The sequence below is a fragment of the Neovison vison genome, chromosome 1 (assembly GCF_020171115.1).
Source record: "Neovison vison isolate M4711 chromosome 1, ASM_NN_V1, whole genome shotgun sequence".
NCBI lineage: Eukaryota > Metazoa > Chordata > Mammalia > Carnivora > Mustelidae > Neogale > Neogale vison.
In genome coordinates, this window is record NC_058091.1 from 149,232,800 (window position 1) to 149,239,326 (window position 6,527).

The window sequence follows — 6,527 nt, forward strand, 5'->3', positions numbered from 1 at the left end:
GGAGCGTACGGAGGAGTGGGAGCAGGAGACGGCCTTCCTGGAGAGAAGGGCATCTCCATGGCAGTGGGACCCAGAGCCTCTCTCTACTTTAGATCCTACAGAAACTTCCCTATTGTCTGACCTTCCAGCGCACTCAGGTTAAGACACCTGGGCAAGGCATCCTTTGAAGGATGGGCTCCCCCCGCCCCCCGCGGATTCCTCAGCCCTGCACCGTCCCTGCACCGTCCCTAATAAAATGTCTTCGGCAGCATCTGGCATGACTGTGGTGGTTTTTGTACCCTAGCCTGTGCTCAGACTTGTCTCCTCTCTCTCATCCTCCTCGCTGTGACCATGACAGACGGTGTGTTTCCCAGACCCTGAAGCCCTCGGATAGAAGGAATTACCCGCCAGGTCTGGGCAAGGTTGTCACCTGGAGGCTCTCGACTGTTAGCCCTTGTCAGGAATGACAGGTTGGGTCGAGGTCACGTCCCCTCGAGATGACTGAAGGCCGAGGGTGCTCTCTGACCAGTTAAAGGCTAACTGTGGAAGCCAGAGTGCCCCGGTGGGAGGAGGTAAAGAACCTTTTTCATCTCCTGCAATCCAAGGGCATAAGAGGCTATGGTTTAGGTCCAAGACTTAATCATAGGAAGAGCAGATCTCTAAAGAAGGTTAAGTTCACCAACTAAATTGTGCCTAGGTCATGGCCTTGATTGGGAAAGAAGAGAACTTGGGACACTGGGTGGAGACATCTGGTTCGTTGCATTAGAACACCTAAAGCCCAGACTTCCCAAGACCCCCAGTTCTCCTTATTAAGGGTAAGCCTGTCCTTCTTGCTTGACGACAACACAGATGCTTCTGTTCTGCTAAACGTTACGGGCTCTGCCCCCAACCCAACTAGAACTAGATTCTAAGAGTTCTGGATCAAGGGGCACGGGACACGAAGTCAGCCACAGGAGGGTTCACTGGTATTAGAGCATTTTCCCAAAGCGCAGAAATTTCACACATTGGCAAGAAACCAACACACTGTTTGGATTCTCCAGACTGGAAAAAGAAACAGCTCTCATTAAACGCAGCAGAAATGCCAGGACTGTCGTGGCTGATGGCAGAAAGGAGGGGTCAAGAGCTGAGAGGCATGTCTGCTCTAGAGCGGGTTTACCGCGGGATGCTGGAAACCCACTGATGACGATGTTGCAGGAGTTTGAGAAAATAAAAAGAAAAGTGTAGGATCATGGAGAAGTTATGTGGCAAGGGTCCTTGAAAGGCCTGCGCTTAAAGGGGATTCTGCTGAAGTAATCTCGCTGTTAGCAATGTGGATTATCCCAAAACGATCCGGGCCAGAGACGGCAGCACCCATGCATCAGAGGGTGAGAGTGGTGGGGGGGGTCCACTCTCGAGAGTGCTGGAGATGACGCACAGAACACAGCCTCCCCAGAGCAGGGTCGGTAACAGCCGGCCCAGGTTACCGCTGTCCAGTCAGCAGACACCAAGGATGGATCACCGGAGCCCGAGGGCAGCAGCCCCAGCCCCAGCCACACATAAAATCACAAAACCTTGTTCAGCTTCCGATCCCCAACCGGTTTTCAGAGCCCGCAGCGCGGAGTAAAGGAGAAGTGCAGGTCCTGAGAAGGCAGGACCTGCACCACCACCACAGACACATAGAAAGGAGCTTCCCCATTCCTTTTCTAAAGGGACTTCTGACCATTCATCCCGCAACCCTAAAACCGAGAAGGGGAAATACCGTTAGAGCTCAAGAGCTGCTGGACATAATAAGATCCAGGCGGCCGTTGATACCGGAGGCCCGACGTGTCGCCACGGCCCCCGTGAGAACGGAGGCTGTGGGGACCAAGCAGCCGGAGTCCGGGGCCAGGTCCAGTTCATGGTGCAGCCACTGAGGCCAAGGATGCATCTGGTAGAAATTCCTCCTGTCCCCACCGTACAGGTAGAATGACACACGTGGCAGTGGGCAAACCTGCTGCACCAGCGTCTTTGCATGTGGCGTTCGAGCTGCCGCAGCGGAGAAGGCCAAGTGGAAGGCCTGACGCTGACGCCCAGACCCGCCGCCGGGGCAGCAGATGCCGCCGTCCTCCTAGGCAGAGTGACAGAAGGGCCAAAAGACCAACAGGACACACGACTGTCTCTCCGTGTAACACACCAGTTTGTTCCTACAGAGTGGAAAGGGAAGGTCCTGGGAAATGACGGCAACCACCTGCCTCCGACTAAACCAGGGAACAGCCCGGATTGACACTGCTGCCCCCGCTGTGGGATCTTTGTCAGAAAAGATGAACTCACACCCTTGGAGTCTTTAAAGAAATAAGTGGAAAATAAGGTTACGTGTAACACTTTTGGGGCCTTTAGTTCAAAAAAAAGTCACGTGAACACCATCATAAAGTCTTCCCCGGACTCACCATACTCTCTAGACACCCGGACATTGTCACCTCAGACCCTTACCTCTGGCTCACAGAGCACCTGCGTCTGCTCAGAAAGTGTGGAGGACACTGACCCTCTGGGAATGTCGTCCTGTCAGAGACTGACTTCTTAGCTAGGAAGGCCACATTCCTACTCAGAAGACAATATTAGTGGCTTTGGGGTCAGAGATGAGAGAGGACCGATGGGCTGGTCAGACCTGGCTCTTCCCCGGGACCAAGAACTGAGCTCACTCGTTAGCTCGGGCTGGGAAATTCCTGGGAAGAGAAGAGACAGGATCAGAAAGACAGCCCTGCTCTGGGGCACGGGTCCTCCACCTCAGCCTCCATACCGAATGTCTATCAGAAGACAGGTCAAAGGCATCCAGTTAAATTGGGACAGATCAGTGGGTGGCTTGAACACAGTCTCTTACGAATAATGTAAGGATGTGGAATAATGAATCGTTACGTGCTCAGTCCTCAGAACAGGTGCAGCCCGACAGCAAGGCTATCTGAGTGTTTCCTCTAGCTTGACCGTCATGGGGCATAGTTTATGTTACGGGGTTCAATAAAAATAAAAGAATACACGGGGTCAAGAGCTGCCCTGCAGCCAGCAACATGGAGACACTGAACTGAGTCCTGTTCTCAGCGCTCGAGTGTCCCAACCTGGAGCTAAAGGACCCATCCTGGGTGCACCTGTGGCCGAGACTGTGTCTGTGCTGCTGGTGTCATTCTCTCCTCCTCGTCACTGACGATGCTACTGTTGGCACCTCCAAGTGCAGGCTCCGTGGCCAAAGAACACGGGCATCAGAGACAGCAGCTCGCTCGGACGCTGTCTTATGGAAGGACTCGCAGCCAGCGTCCTGTTTACAGCTTAGGTCTCACAATCCCTGGTGGGTTGAATGCACCAAACATTCCACAACTCAGTAGATTTCTTCTTCTGTGTGTTGGATTTGCTTGTGTCCTATTGAGTTTTGTCATGGCTGGAGTATTCAGGAGAGTGGAACGGCCAGGCTATCTGAGGAGTTAAAATGCCTTTTGAGGAGAAATCAGTGGGTATTGAATTTGCTCCTCTTCATGAAGTTTTAAAGGCTGTACCACCATCACGTGACCACAAAGTCACGTGAACACCATCATAAAGTCTAGACGGAGTACTTCATCTAGTGAAAACACAGGAAGGCATTAAAGCTTGAACAAGAACGTCTTCTGGGTATCAGAGAGGCAGGTCATCACAGCATTTTCCCTGCCCGCCTATACGGATGTGCCAACAACGGTAAGTGGGATTTACCACTAACTTCCTGGTTTTTCATTTCTCAAAGAAACTACACTCCAGGAACACCTGGGTGGCGCAGTCAGTTAAGCCACGACTCTGCGTGGCTCTGGTCTGTAATCTGGGGGAACTGGAATCAAGTCCCGTGTGGGGACTCAGTAGGGAGTCTGCTTCTCTGCCTCTGCCCATGACTCTGCCACCTCCTCTCTCTCTCTAAAATAAAGAAATACATATTTTCTTTTTTAAAAGGAAAGACATGAAGAAAGATTGGGGCACACGAATAAAAATTAAAACCTTAAAAAAATATATACTCCATTTCTACAACTAATATTTAATAAAGTGATCATTTTCTACAGCCCCTTTAACAATTCTTGCACATGACATTTCTAACTTTCAAGTATTAATGTAGAAGACAGGAAGGGAGACCCCATAAACTGCGGACTCTGGACAGACGGGCCGCTGCGCCTGCGGTGACTGGCCCTTACACACAGTGTGTGACCACACGTTATCTCAGATATGTGTGCGAGACTGTCTCCTGCACAATAAGATATAGTAAAGGAGTAGAAATTAACATTTTTTCTAATTAAACATAATACATAAACGCACACGTGTTACATAGAGCGTATGTGAATGTGCAGTTAGACATGCCCGCTCCAAAATTCCTCCAGCGAAAACCTTCATCAAACGGTGTGAAATGACCCACAGCACAAGTAAACAGAAGATCTGAGCCGGAGACCTTAGAAAATGTTCAAGTAATTTTCATGTCTTTTCCTGCATTTCGTTGGCCCGTTTTGCAGCTCTGTATTTGCAAAACAGTGTTGCTTCCTTAGGCAATACCCGCCCTCAAAAGGCTTCAGGGCAGTACCGGATTTTGCCATTCTGAGGCTAGAAGCCAGCTTCGAGGGTCGGGCGGCAGGTGGCCCGCGTGGGAGAAAGACCCGCGGGGACCCCGGCTGGGAACGCACTGCGCCCGGCAGGTGGCATCCGTCCCCCAGGTGGGACCCTCCTGGGTGGGATCCTCCCCTCCCCTCCCCTCCCCTCCCCTCCCCCTCCCCTCCCCGCCCCGCCCTCCCCTCCCCGCCCCCCCTCCCCCCTCCCCTCCCCTCCCCTCCCCTCCCCGCCCCCCTCCCCCCCTCCCCTCCCCTCCCCCCCTCCCCCCCTCCCCTCCCCTCCCCGCCCTCCCCTCCCCTCCCCCCCTCCCCTCCCCTCCCCGCCCTCCCCTCCCCTCCCCTCCCTCCCCTCCCCCCCTCCCCTCCCCTCCCCGCCCTCCCCTCCCCTCCCCGCCCTCCCCTCCCCTCCCCGCCCTCCCCTCCCCTCCCCCCCTCCCCTCCCCTCCCCGCCCTCCCCTCCCCTCCCCTCCCTCCCCTCCCCCCCTCCCCTCCCCTCCCCGCCCTCCCCTCCCCTCCCCGCCCTCCCCTCCCCTCCCCGCCCTCCCCTCCCCTCCCCGCCCTCCCCTCCCCTCCCCGCCCTCCCCTCCCGCCAGGGCACCCACAGGCCCGGCCGTTCGCAAGGAGCCGTTTGGACCGTGTGACCTTCCTTCCTCCCAATTCCAGTCTGAGGGAGGAGAGGCGCGGGGTCGGAGCGCACCTGCGACCCTGCGCCTCCAGCGGCCCCGGCGGCGGGGGAGAGCGCGCGCGGGAGCCGCGGACGCAGGGGCTCGTGGAAGGCTGCGTCCGCTGCACCGACCGCCCCGCGCGGTGTCCGCCCGGGATCACGCGCGCCTCCGCGGCCCACACTCGCGCGGCTCCAGTGGCGCAATCGGTTAGCGCGCGGTACTTATAGGACAGTAGCTGCTGGGCGATGCCGAGGTTGTGAGTTCGAGCCTCACCTGGAGCAGCTTTTACCCGCCCCCCCACCCCCTGCCCCCCGCCGGCCGAGTCGGCACCCGCTGCCACGACGACTGCTCACCGCAGCGAGTTCAGCGAGGACGGGACCGTCAGACAAAGACTCGGGCCCAGTGTCACTAAAAATCATAAAAATGGCCTCACTCCACGAAATCTGGGCAGTCTTGGTTTTTACTAAGTCTTTCCGCGGACGGTCTCCTGTCCGCACCTGCCTTCCCTGCCTCGGGTTCTCGGCGCCTCCGGGCCGCGCCCGCACCGGCGCTCGCACCGCCGGGCTCCGCGAGGCCTGCAGTGACGGCGGAGACGCGGGTGTCACACGCACAAAACCCGCTGACCGTTACCACCTTTGACTGGAGCGGGGAGACTTGCGTCTGGACGGCCGGTGGCGGGAGGCCTCCCGCAGACACCGAGGAGGCGGGAATTCGTCGGCGGGCGGCGCTCCGCACCCTCAGGCCCGCTCCAGAGGCGGCTCCCCGGCCCGAGCCGCCCACCAGGCCCTGCAGGCTCCAAACAGGGCGCACCCGAGCGGCCAGGGGAACGCTTGGTAAAGAAGTGACAGGAACACTTGACTCACCCAGATGTACAGCGGACGTATGCGCAGAGGTTATTCACGGAGTGAATCATCTCACTTACAAAGGAGATAATACATGATCAGTTAATTAACAGCCACAAATTCCTCCCATCTCTCCGCGCGTCCCCTTGCAAGGGGATTTTGCACGATCTTCCATCAAGAGCTGGGGTCTACTTCTCCGCCTCTTGGACGTGACCTGATCTTGTGATTGACGCAGTACAATGCGGTGGGGGTGATTTTGCAGGAGATCCAAGATGAGGCCTGGAGAGCCCTTCCAACTGCCCCTCTTGCTCTCTTGGGCCCCTGAGACCCACCACATGAAGAAACTCCGTCTAACTTCCTAGAGAACCGAGAAAGAGATGCCGCCATCCCCGCCATCCCAGGCTTGTGGGCTGACACCCCAGACACGTCAGACTGACCGGTGACTGCAATCACGTGAATGACCACAGGCAAAACCAGGG

The 6,527-nt window shown here is 56.5% G+C and overlaps 1 non-coding gene across 1 annotated transcript; it reads left to right on the plus strand.

Annotated features, from left to right (window-relative positions):
- Positions 1-5,394: 5,394 nt before the first annotated feature.
- Positions 5,395-5,487, plus strand: TRNAI-UAU. The gene is given in 2 exon segments: positions 5,395-5,432; positions 5,452-5,487. It is a non-coding gene; the product is annotated as a tRNA-Ile (tRNA).
- The last annotated feature ends 1,040 nt before the right edge of the window (positions 5,488-6,527 follow it).